This window comes from Oenanthe melanoleuca, chromosome 9 (assembly GCF_029582105.1).
Source record: "Oenanthe melanoleuca isolate GR-GAL-2019-014 chromosome 9, OMel1.0, whole genome shotgun sequence".
In the NCBI taxonomy this organism is placed as follows: Eukaryota; Metazoa; Chordata; class Aves; order Passeriformes; family Muscicapidae; genus Oenanthe; species Oenanthe melanoleuca.
The window spans coordinates 10,395,348-10,408,679 of NC_079343.1; positions in this window are offsets into that span (position 1 = coordinate 10,395,348).

The window sequence follows — 13,332 nt, forward strand, 5'->3', positions numbered from 1 at the left end:
TTGTTAGTTGGCCAGTTCTTCCAACTGTTTTTTTTTTTTTTTCTGGTTAATGTACACCGATATGGTGCTATTACACTGTTTGGTAGAATGACTTACAAAGAAAGAAAATTTTCATTTTTCTTCTGTACACAAGCATTATTGGAAGTTAAACATAACTAATGAATTCTGACATGTGTTTTATCAGTTGTGCTTTACCAAACTTACATGTTGGCCTGTACAATTCATTGAAGTTGTTCTGACAGTTACATTTTACAGAGTGGAAAGATACAGCCAGGCTGAATGACACACTGTGTACATGTCCTTATGATGGGAGTTCCTCATGATGAATGTTTCCGTGATTCATGTTTTTATAAAGAATGCCAAAGGGATGACTATGGATATATCACTTGTCATAACGTGTAGTTCAGTTAACAATAGTGAAGTAACTGTTTAAAAAAACAGCTATTGTACAGGAATGTTCAGTTATGTTTGCTTTGCAAGACTTCAAGCAAGCATGACATGGGATGTGCTAGACATGTCTCGTGACTTTTGAATCGCTGGGGTAAAAGGGCTACTGCAAGTAAGAGCAGATTTGTTAATCATTCCTCTCTGCAAACATTCCTACAGCAATACATTGTGTTCCCACTGCACACCTTTTGGACAGCAGTGGAAGCTTTAAGTCCACTGCTGTTCTGCAGTGCTTAGTGCTCAGTCTGTGCAAATACATTGATGGAACTACAAAGAGGGAAATGGTTCCCATCTCTTGGACTTCTCAGAGGACATAGAGCAGAGCACAGCACTTCAGTGATGTGAAGGCTTGAGACTGCTGCTGGCATCACCAGCAGAAGGAAGGCAGAAGTGGCTTTGGGAGTATGAAAGTGGGCAGGAGAAAGTAAGGTTTATGCATGGAGTCAATTCAGTCCCACTGTTATGAATGGCTTCTCTAGATTGAGCGATAGTAGAGCTAATTCTTGATAGAAATGGATGATTGGAGGGGAACCAACGAGAGAATGTCTGCAACAAGGCCAAACAGGAAGGCGATAAAGTATTCCTGTTCATGCATTTCCTTGTAGGAAGGAATTAAATTCATATGGATAATTATTACAATTTTCAGTAATAATAATACCAGGATCATAAAGAAGAACTGCTGGCACCAATTACCAGTTTAGCCTGTTACTCTGCAGCAACATGAAATTTCAAGGCCTGGTTTACAAACAAGGCAATAGGATTCTGCTTCTGTTTCCAAATCATAATACCTTAAACAATGTTGTCTCATGACAACAGGATGTCATGAACAAGAGGAGGAAACTCTCTGGTGAACTTGTACATGACAAATTGACAGAATAGTAATCTCAAATATGGCATCTGGCTTGCAAATCTGTTTTATTCTGTCCTAATTATGCAGGAACTATGAATCTGATTTGACAACAATCATTAGGTAATTTTTTTTCTGAAGAATAGAATTTTTCTGTTCTTTACAAGGTTTCGTCCCTTCCTCCAGGCTAACTTCTATAATTTTCCCTACTAGAATGTGATACGTTAGTGCAATTTTGCAAACAGATGAGACTATATTTTTGACCCAAAAACTTTGACGAAGTTGGTTTGAAGAGAGCAATTTAAATATCTTGCTGCATAGAGTGAAGGCAAAGACTTAATTCTGGATATTTGATTAAGACAGCTAAGCAGTGCTGCCAACAGTATGTACAAGTATTTAAACTTCTGATTTCCCACGTTAAATTAGTGGAAGAGAGAAATTGTAATGCCAAAATCTGGAACCTACCCTCAAACTAATGAGCTGCCAGAGCACACTTGCATAAAAAATTTCAAGTTTAAGGTATTGCATTAAAAAGGATGAACTCTCTGAGAGGCTGTGAAAAGGTGTAATTATTCTACAGTTATGCATCTATTCATACTCAGATCTGGTTTTATTTGATAAATACTAAAAGCAGCAACATTCTCAGTACTTTTGGAAGAAATGTGGGAAGCTGTGTTCTGTAGTTGTATCAACTGCATCTTCTCATCAAATACAGAGGAAGAAATCAGAAAATGTGCTCTTACTGAATTGTAAGGATACTTAGTATGCTGCTTAAAATAATCTGATAACGACATATTGTCTGATATGACCTAAGAATGTTCATGCGTTCGTTTTAGTATAAGACATCCCATAATGAGAATTCTACTCTGTTAAAGCAAGAAGTGGATAAAGGTTTGAATACTGGTTTTTCTAAATTCCGCCTCCCAGGTGATTTTTCTCATTTCTGCAGTTCACATTTTTGCTTCTCTCCCCATCTTTCTGTGTCAAATCAAGATGTTACATTCTTTTTGATGTGAATGAAAACGTGGTGACAGATCCTGCATGAAAAGTCCTGTAATTCATGAATTCATAACTCTAATCTACTACCCATGAGAACCAAAACTGAGTATATATTTGGTCTTTCTAAAGGCACTTCAGTTCCAGACGGGGAAAGGAACAAAGAAATGGACAATCTCTTCAGAATTTTCCATATGCTTTGTTCAGAGAATGGCGGGTCAAGTGTTTTAAACAAAGAAAGGAAGGAAACTTTGATTTCTTGCCAAGAGATTGAAACCTGATCTTTTGCCAAGCTAGTTTATTTTGCTGCCAACAGTCTCCTCACCTTAAACAGCTCCTTTCCTTCTGTAAAGCTAACAGCAGTGAAGGAAATAGGCTCTGCAGAAGGGCAACACTAAGAATCTGCTCTAGTTTATGTAGGGACCGATTCACTTTAAAATGTGTACCTGAAAACACAATTCTAAGCAGGGAGTCACCTTAGGTGATTCCAAATCAAATTTTACTTTTTTCTATAAGTGGATCAAAGTTACTGGCTTTGTGAATGTTGATTTCTTGTTGCACAGGAATTACTTAACTGCTTTTGCTATTGAATAAAGTATGACCCTGATTTTCAGGATTACATACCTTCTGTCTTTTAAAAAAATGTTGAGATTTACTGAATTTAAGAAACTGAACTCCTTTGAAGTGAATGCGTCAGTTCTGAAACTTGGTTTCCTTTAAAACTGGTGAGTTAATTATTGAATTTGCACCATATCCTCAGTGTCATACTCATGATTTCAGTGCATTTTCTAAGCAGATATGCAGCACAAGTTCTTAGATATTTCACTATTCCTTTTTCAGTGAGAAGAACAAGATGATGAAGATGTTTGGTAAAGTCTGAAGTCAAAGGCTGGTCATGGGTACCATATAACTAGGTTTTTAAATTTATTATGCTAATAGACCCAAGACCAGATATATGTGATGAAATTATCTTCTGTGTAGTAATAGAGTATAAATCTTGCACAGCCCATTAGCGTCCCAATCATATTTATGCAGGGCTAATTAATTGAGGACTTAATCATCTACATGTGTTTGTCTTTATTTGAGAGTAAAACAGAGAAAGTTTTAATTAGAGAACTGTAAATTAAAATAGTAGTGAAAATTACTACTTTTGAGGGGAGAAAGTTGTAATTCGTGAGCTGTATTAACAAACACATTCCAGCTTTTTTCTTGATGGACAGGGATAATTTGTTATTCTGAGATCCATGGAATGGTCAGTGTTCCAGACTGTTAAGTATTGTTCTGAAAGGTCCATCATATTGGCATTATCTGAAAAACAGACATTTTGAAATCAGTTTAAGACAGGATATGCAAGACCTTAAATCTTCACTTTAATCAGGAGTGGCAGTAAATGCATTAATTGTGTTCTGTTCCTGCAGTCTTCCGGTAAGGAGAAAAATAGACTCATTCTGTAAAAGCTATTATTTTAAATGAACAATGCCTTTTTTTCTTTTTTTTTTTTTTTTTTTTTTCTTTTTTTTCACAATAGCAAGAGAGCAAATGCTGCCTGAATCTTTCTTTTCCCCTTGGAAATACTTTCTAATTTATAGTAAATCAAGTGAACAACCCTCTATTAATTTGGTTTTTTCCTGTATATAGCTAGCAGACTGCAATAAATGCTTCTACCAGCAGAACGGATAAATAAAGAGAATGAAGAAATGTTTCAGACTTATACACACATTCTGGGTCACCTAGATGATATGAAAATATTTGGACTGTTTAGAAGAAATTTCTTTTTTTCTAACAGTAAGTGAAAACTCTCCTGAAGCCTACCACCAGCAGGCAAAGAGTAGAGCACCTAAAGTAATTTTACATACTAACCCAACAGCAATGGACTTTTGTGTATCCATCTCTGAAGGGATGATTAACCTACCAATTTCTCAGTTGCTTAGCTTAAAATTTATAGATTACTGCACAGTCATTTGTATAGTTTTCTGTTTCTAGTGACAATACAAATGGTTTTGTCAACATAAAGGGCTTTTATTTCACTGGAGAAGCAAAGAAATGGGGAGGGAGACCCAAGGAGAGCCAAGGAGAACGGCTTGAGAACACAGTATATGTGCTCAGAAAAACTCAATTTAAAATTACTTGTTTTTTCTAGGAGTCTGTGGTCACAGATGCTTATCTGTGTAATACTAAGTAGCACCCTAAGGATTTTCTTTTGCTATTCTGCTGCATCAAGTTCAGACAGCAGCATTTTTATTTACTTTATGCTTTATATTAACCGTTTTTAGAAAGAAAAAAAAAACGTGTTTTTGACTATGGTAGGTAACACCTGTATGGAAAAACATTGTCTTTCTTTTCTGACTTGAGTAACAGGCGAGTTCTAATAAAAGAATACTTCAGATTTCAAGGTGCCATAAGGATTTATTCTGAAATTAATTGTTGAAAAACAAAACAAATAGTGTACTGAACCCAGCACTACTTGACTCAAGATGAACACAAACTTAGAAAAGTGCCATGAAAGAAGGGATTTTTTTTATTTAGTAGGAATCTTAATCAGAACATTGTCTCTACAAACTGATTTATTTGTATTTATTTTATGTATGATTTGACACAAAAGAAGTAAAAATCCTATTTCTAGGAAACAGCAGAGTATGTACATCACAGGGTAAAGGCTCAGACCCAGTCCTGGAAATCTCTGTGAACGCACACAGAATCTCTGCATAAGAGATGCATAAGAAGCATAAGAAGAAAAGCAAAGCTAGTAAAAGAAATACAATCTTTGTCCCATCATTAACTTCTTATTTTCCACCTGCTCATCAATCACAGGTTAAGAAGTCAGTCCCACATGTAATTAAAATGGAAAGACAACAATAAAAGTAGAACTTGCACCTTTGTAATTGAATGCTATGCAGGAGATTCAATTATGATTTTTGCATAGAGTTACAAGCTTTTTCAAAGTTAATGGCTGAGGATTGCAACTGAGGGTTTGTGTCTTGCTGCTATGGAAATGGCACTAATGGCAAAACCTGAATCCCCACTGGCTTCCCCTAAATCCAAAATTTCTTAGGTCTGTATTCAAGAGCATTGTTTAGCAAGAATTTCTGACAATTCCTTATGCTGCATAAACAACTCCTCCCACCTAAATACAGTTTCCAGTTAGTGCTAACTTGTCTCCCAGTTTTCTTAAGAGTTTGTATACGTAGATAAGATGAACTGGGTTTGTATCTCGGGAGTATGAATCCTTAATGAGTAAATAAAGAGACCTAATTTAAAAGCAAGTTTTGGAATTGGGTCTCCTTCTAAGAATATTTTAAAATACAGAACACATACCTACAAGACACACATTACAGCTGCCCTACCTGGACTCCACTGTGGGTCCTGACAATGATTTAGGATCTAACAAAAAAATCTGCCCTGAGATCATCTCAACCACTTGGCAATTACCAAGGAGGAGGGGACAGCTATAATTGTATTTCATGGTCAAATATAAGGTAGATGTTTACTATTTCCTGGTGTAGTATTCATTTGAACACTGTTTGGGGCAATATATAATGGATTTGAGTATCAATTCATTTCTTGTGATCTACACAAATAACTATTTTCTCTGCAGTCACTTCAATGTTTTCAATGTGATTAACTCTGTATTTTTCTGTTTTAGTTACATGGGGAAGTCATACCTCTCAAGTATTGGTTAATAACCTTTAATAAGCTTGCTAATGACCTTTTCTGTGTGCCAAATTTGAGGAGTCCATCTTGACATGAAGTGCAAGGACAGCAGCTGTGCAGCAGCCTTAGCACTACAGATGTGTTCAGTGCAGTGGTCAGCTGTGCTTCGTTTGTGTTAATGCTGAGAACACAGCATCTTCATAGCACTTGTGAAATACAGTTCCTTCATCAGTTTCATAAATTATCTTCCACACCTGGAAGCTGCACTATGATTTCTGCCAGAAATCACAACCAGGTTCGCACCTTAGGATGGCTGTAAGTACTTTATTTTATCTGTTGTGGAATTACTTTGAAAAAATCAATTTCTATGGCCCCAGATTTGTTAACAAATAGTTCTCAGGTATAATCAATACGTCCTTGTCTGAGCATTAGAATGTGCAATTACATTTCCACAAATCTATGCAGATGGGCTTTTATTATAAATGATCTTCTCTTTCTCGTGTTAGCAAACAATTTAGCAAATAAATAAAAAATGAAGATTGATGGTATTAGAACAAAGTGCCCATTACAATTACAGCAGCAGAGAATTGCAACAACAAGGATGTAGAACATTTCAGTCTCTTTTTAATGTTCAAGGTTTGTTTGTAGTTTAAGATTTTCTCATAGGCTCTGTGATTATAACAGGCCACATTTTGACAGGGTTTTCTTTTGATTTTTCCGTGAACTCAATCCTGCTCCTCCTGCTCAAACACTTCCCTTCATGTATGGCAAGTATCTCTCCCTGCATGGGAGAAGATACAGCAGCTTTGCTTATTATGTGAGCACTCAAGGGTGGATTTTTTCCTATAATACTTTTTTATAAAATTATATTATAGACTACAGTGTATGTACTACCTTTTCACAACCAGAGATTTACATATATAATTTATATATTTTATAAATTATATTATAATTTTGTTTAAGATGATGTAATAATTTGCTGTAAGGGTAGTACAATCTCATCAAAAATGCTGTAAAAAAGTCAGACCAAAAATAGACTAATGGTAGAATTCCCACACATTCAGACTAGAAAGAAAATGCTGACTTATATTTTTCATTTTCAAAAGTTCTCTTTTTTCACCTTCCTTTTCAAAAATCATATAAATAAACTGATTAACTGCCTAGCATAAAAAGTGGATATTATCTCAATTTATAAGCCTTGTGACTTTGTGTGGGCGTTCCACAATTGTACTTACTATAGGGATACTCCCTACGAGTGAATTTATCAGGAACAGATGGATGTAGAACTTTATGGAAAAAAATGCTAAGCATCTGCAGTATCATTTGTGGTTAATGAGAGAGGAAGGTGGTTGGCTTTTTAAAAAATCTAGCTCTCACTGAGGGGCAGACATACTCACAAAGACTTAGTAAATAACCCCAGATAAAAATATCAGTCAGGAGCTGTTCCTGTATAGCAGCTGGTTCAATATTTTTATAACTTCAGTTTGATGCAACCATCACTAAGGTGTATATCTGTAACACACACTATTTGGATTAGGAAGTAAAATGGAACATATCCAAAACAAGTAGATTATAATACATTTTAGTAGTTAAAGGAGAACTACATTGCAATGGTTTATATAATACTGTGAACTTTCTGCTAAACAGTACATAAAAGCTGGTTTGCTATTTTTTTTTTTTTGCTAATGTATGTTCAAAAGGACTAATAATAGGCCTTATGAGTCACAAGCATTCATTAGGTAAGCCACCAGAGTTTAAAAAACATAACAGTTGAGATCTAGTCTATTTGAAGTGAACAAGTAAATTAATATGTTTTAAGAAATAGTGACTCTCTTAAAAACACTATAATCATATGGTTCTAAATATTTAAGATTCTTTATTCTATGCAAAACCATCATGTTAATTACTGGATTAGCATGAATATCTTTCAAGACCAACTTTGAACGCATCTTCTAGGTTTTGAAACACATTTGGGATGCTTGACTCCCTCACGATGGTCCCAAGGGGAAGTGTGTTACTTTCACTCGTGTCTGGTTACTGGGAAAGGCACAGTTGAGCCACAGGCTTTGGTTTGTGGGGAAAAGCTGCTTTTTACTTAACTTATCCCACTGGCTTGATTCGGGTGTAATTAAATCAAATTATTTGTTCAGGATCACTAAGGGATTCAGTGACTTGACTGAGGGAAGGAAGAAAGTTGGACTAGGAAAACTGAAAATACTAGTTTCCATCGTGGGACAATTTCTCAGTACCATTTAAGTAAATTAGAGAGGCACCCTATTGTATTTCAGAGTCATCTGCACAAACTGCTGCATTGTATAGACTACATTTACATTGGTAGGAAAATGCAGATACAGAAGGAAAACTGAAAGAAAGAGATGAACACTTTCATGTGACCATTAAAATATCAGACATACCAGATAAAAACCAGAAAAATTTATATCAAATTTTGTCTGCCAAAGATTGTTGGATTTCTAGGTATCCCTTTTAGAGGAAAAGTTTATAATGAGTCTTTCTTGCTTGTCTTTAGCTGTGTACGAGTCACCCTTTAAAAACTGTATTTTGTAGCCTTACAGGTGTTCAAAGCTCCTTTGTCTTCTTTTGTTGTTGTTTAAGCTTATTTTTCTCATTTTTTTAAATGACCTAGAGACATGTCAGTACTATCATGTTGGTATGATACCCCTGCTTTTATCAGTAAGATTAGATGACTGCAAAACACTTTCCTACTGCATGCATTGGTTACTGATAAGAGTAAGGAGTTTTCATCATCTATGACAACATAAGGCAATGACATATGCACATTGGCTCATAATTTGCATCAGAAAATCTGGTGATAAAGGAATAGTGAAATTTACTATTTTCTAATGTATTCTCAAGGGCAGAACATAATGCTGCAGCAAGGACAGATTCCTGCAATTTCTTTCTATCCCCTTCCTCCTTCCCAACCTGACCTCACTTCTCCAGGCCTTTCATTCCCTCCGACATGAATTTTTCAACAGTGTTTTGTCCTCATAGACTCTTCATTTCAGCCTCAGTCTCCTGACTTAGCCAGTGCTGGCTTTCTCCTTGGCTTGCTGCCTGAGTCCCCTGCTGAACTCAGGATGTGGTTCTGCCAATCTAATTGTGGGCTGCTACTGAAAGGGATAGTCCGTCCCATTCCTCCTACTGTCTGTCCTGGTCTCCCTTGTGAGCTGAGTCAGGGAACTAAACTTGTATAGTTCCTTTTCTTTCAGTTCAGCTCTCTGAATCAGGTCAACATGGGGTAAAATGAACACCAATGCTAAAAATCACAGCAAGGTTTGGAAGGGACAGTGGAATAGGGAGAGGAGGGACCATCTCTTTCAGCAGCACTTGATAATTAATGTGAGTTTCATCACTAAACTGAATTTCTGGCCCCAAACTCTCTACCCTGCCTCTCTTATGCTTCATGCTCCCCCTTTAGCCCCTCTTCCTAATGGCTTCCTATTTGTCCCTGTCCTTTCTGCTCCCATCCCAGAGATCCCTATGAACTAATGTCAGCTGTCTTGCCCAGCTCCCTTCTTTTCTGTGTCAGACCTGTACTTCACTGATGTCTTGTAGACAGACTTTGCCAGTAAACATCTGTGGTCCCTCCCTCAATTGCTGTTTACAAAGTACTAGCTCAAGAGGATAGAAAATGCTTCAGCACTTAAGGCAGATACCTCTCTTTTATAAACTCTCAAAACAGCTTCTGTTAAGAAGCTCTTTTATTTGTCTGGGAAAAAAAATCTGAAACTGAACTCTGACATGTTATAAAATGGATAAAACCCTTGATAGTTATGAAATTCCTACAAATTGAGCTTTCCTCACTTTGAACCCTTTGTATTAAAAATAAGCAGTGAAATAGTTTTCAACAATAGTTAGAGTCTCTTGTTCCTACTGTAAACAAATGCTGAATATCTGGGCAAAAATCTCTGTGTAATGCAAGTCAACTCCCATTCACTTCACAGGAGTTATCGTGCTATATATGAGAGCAGAATCTTGTTTCTGTGAATAAAGGAGTTTTTTCCAGAGTGAGGGGGCTCTGCACAAAGAATGCATTTTTACCAGGCCTTTCTGATTCATTGGCAAACTCCCAAACACAAGAACTGTTTCTGTAGTCTTTCTACTCTCACAATGAAAGACATTTTCTTTTTTCATTTTTAGTGGGAAGTCTTTTGTATGTATTTTTCTCATGGAAACGTGTGTCTTGGTATTTTGTACAGTGAAGTAGAAAGTATTTTTCAGTCACAATATTTTTGAATTTGTTCCTTCCTGAGTTCATTGTGTATCTTCTAATTCCAGTTTAAACTTAGCTGAAGATAAAGAAGCAGATTTGAGCCTGATGTGTAGTCTGCAATTCAAAAGCTGCTTTGAAACGAGACTGGGCAGGCCTCTCTGGAAGTTCCAGCAGCCCCAGGGAGCTATCCAAGTCATGCCAAAGTTGTGTCATGCTGTGGTCCACCCTAGACTTAAACTAGAAAAGAAGGGGATAGCTTTTACTTTTCAGGAAATCTCCAATGGGCCAAAGTGAAATTCCCTTTAGCAACACGCACACACACACACAAAAAAAAAAAACCCTTGTGCTGCAGAACTGCCCTCTACAGAGTTTCTGTATTGTTAACAATTACAATCTTGCCTCCTACCATATTTTTTTTTTCCCCAGAGTATGCATGACAATTTCTAAAAAGAACTTAGCAGGAATGTTTAGGCAATATTTTTAAAGTTTGGAATTTTTTGTGTTACACGATTTGCAGTTTTATTATTGTCATCATCAGACCTTATTTTCAATATAGTTTGCTTCCTGTTGTGCTCTGGGAAATAAATATTACTGATGACACCATTACAAAGATCAGCCATACAGATAAAGTTGCCTCTCCAGAGAAACAAGAAATTGTAAAGTAAGGAGCACTCTTGGTGTTGAATGGTCTGTGACATGAGCCTACACTCAACAATGTTCAGACATCCATATTCAGAACCACCAGTGCCATTCCCTCATTTCTCTCTATGGAATCAGCTCAAGTATTTAAGTAACTACCTGACACACATGACTAGATTTCTTCCAAACCTGAGTTAAGACCTGTCTTTAAGGTATATCTAATCTCATGTTTAAAACCCAAGCAAAGGTATGCCCACTATCTTTGCTGATATAAACTATTTAAATGTTTAATTGCCCTCACAGTCAGGAAATGTCAACATTAGGTTTGTCTTGCTCCAGTTTACAGCAAATGGATACATTGCCTTTGTTAGTCAGGTTGAAAAGGTCATACTATCAAGATCTCTTCCTATATTCAAATACCTTTCCAAAGTAACCTAGTCTCTTGTCAGTTTTTGGGTTTTTTTTTCCTTTCAGAAGCTAAATAAGCTGAAATGTGGAAGCTTCACATTCTACGTTAGTTTGTTCTCTTCTCCCTGGATAATTTTTCAGTAGTCTTTGAAGTATCACTAATATTTCCCTGCTATTGTAAATATCAGAAGTGGCTGCAGGTGGTTTTGTACCATTTCTTCACCAATGTGTGCAGATGTCTGCTTTCTAGAAGACAAGTTTTTATACCCTTTAGATTGCATTAGTTCTTTTCCAGTTGCTGTGATGCAGCTCTGCCAGGGCTGTGCTGGTCCCTGTGCCAGGCCAGGTCCCTGCCCACCCGGCCCCCGACTGTGGGGCTGATGTCCAGACCTGGACTCTCCCAGGAACTGTGTGGCACATCAGGCTGTCCTCATCCAGCACTCTGTATTCACTGGAGGATGAAGGGACCCTTCCATTATTTTACCTGGGATCAGTGTGTAGCTCATGGGTTTATATGTCCATGAGCCAGGATATTGACCCTCCTCCATCTTGGAAACAGTTTGATTTTCAGTGGGGGTGAGGATCCACTGATCCAAGTAAGGCTGGGTTGCAGGAGACTACTGATTTTAAAAATGAGCACAACAGTTATTAGAGTAAAACTGGGCCTCTGAAACTTATTGGAGCAGAGTACAAAAACATTCCTATGTTTTAGGATGTGCAAACCGAAGAGTTTCAGTGATGCTGGATAATACTAGTTCCTCTAATACCTGGTTTACAATTTAATAAAAAAAAAAAAAATTAATATATTTAACTGCTAACATTTCATAGCATAATGTAGGGCTTGATCATTCCTTAGAGACAATCGGATTTTTTAAAATTTACATTAATTTCCACAGTTCTTTGCATCTAGTAAACTTTAATGTTATTGAATCCATATGGTACCTAGTCCAAAAAGATCAATATAGATACATTTTGCTGACATGTTATTCCCTAATAGTGTAGGAATCCTATTTGAATAAACTGGGAAAAATAATTCAGCATAGAAGACGTTAAAATGAAATTACAGTCAGTCAGCTTGGTGACATTTAGAAGAAAAAATAAAAATGGAGATGGATTATTTCTGGACTGGAATGGAATCTATTGGCTGAGCAGTGTGACACAGAGTGATTATTGAGTGATATGTTATTTTCTGCTGCTGTTCTACAGCAAATAGAATGATTTAGATGATGTACTCTAACAGTAGAGACCACTGGAATCAGACGTTCAAGAGGAAAATAGGTTTATTCTATTTTATACATTGCACTTACTGCTTTCTGGAAATACTACGATCATTGTAAAGATTTAAACTAACCATGCTGAAAAATATGTATTTCCTCATAAGAGATTTCCAATCTCTTAAACTGTTTCACTTACGTTTTTAAGATGTAGTTTGGCGCAGCTTTTTCACTCGGGTTTGGTCTCTTACTATTTTCAAGAACTGCTTTGATGTAGAGCTCTCCTGTCACTTGAGCTCTGCGAAGTCCCCGGCTAATGGCATTATTGACACTGGCCGTTCCCTCTGTGTGAGGGGGAACACATTGGAGCTGACTCTGGGGCTGGGGGTGCACGGGGGCTGCTGCTGCTCCGCTTCGTATTGGGGAAAGAATTCCAGCTCCTGATCCGTGCCAGAGTAAATGGAGGCTGCTGCTGTGCTGCCAGCCGGGGGATGGGGAAGGGGGCTGTGTGCTGTGCTGCTCGGCCCTACAGGAGCGTCACAGCAAAGGGAGCTTCTGAGCCAGGAGGCACTCACCAACAGCCCTTCTGCAGCACCTTGGCACATCCGTGAGCTGTCACCCCGTGTTTCGGGGTGCTGCAAGATCACGGGGAGTACCGAGATGGGGGTTACCCTTGTGAACCTTTCTGTTCCCTGGCACTTCCCTAAGATGGTAGTGCATCAGGACCCGCCCCGCCGCGCAGCATCCCTGGTGCTGCACCGGCCGGGCACATGGCGGGATCCCGGGGGGCCGGAGGCGGCCTGGGAGGGGCCCAGCAGGGTCGGGGAGTGGCGGCCGGGCCGTGGCGGCCGCGCTGTGCCCGCGCTCGGCGCTGCCCGCCGGGCCGGGCCCGTGCC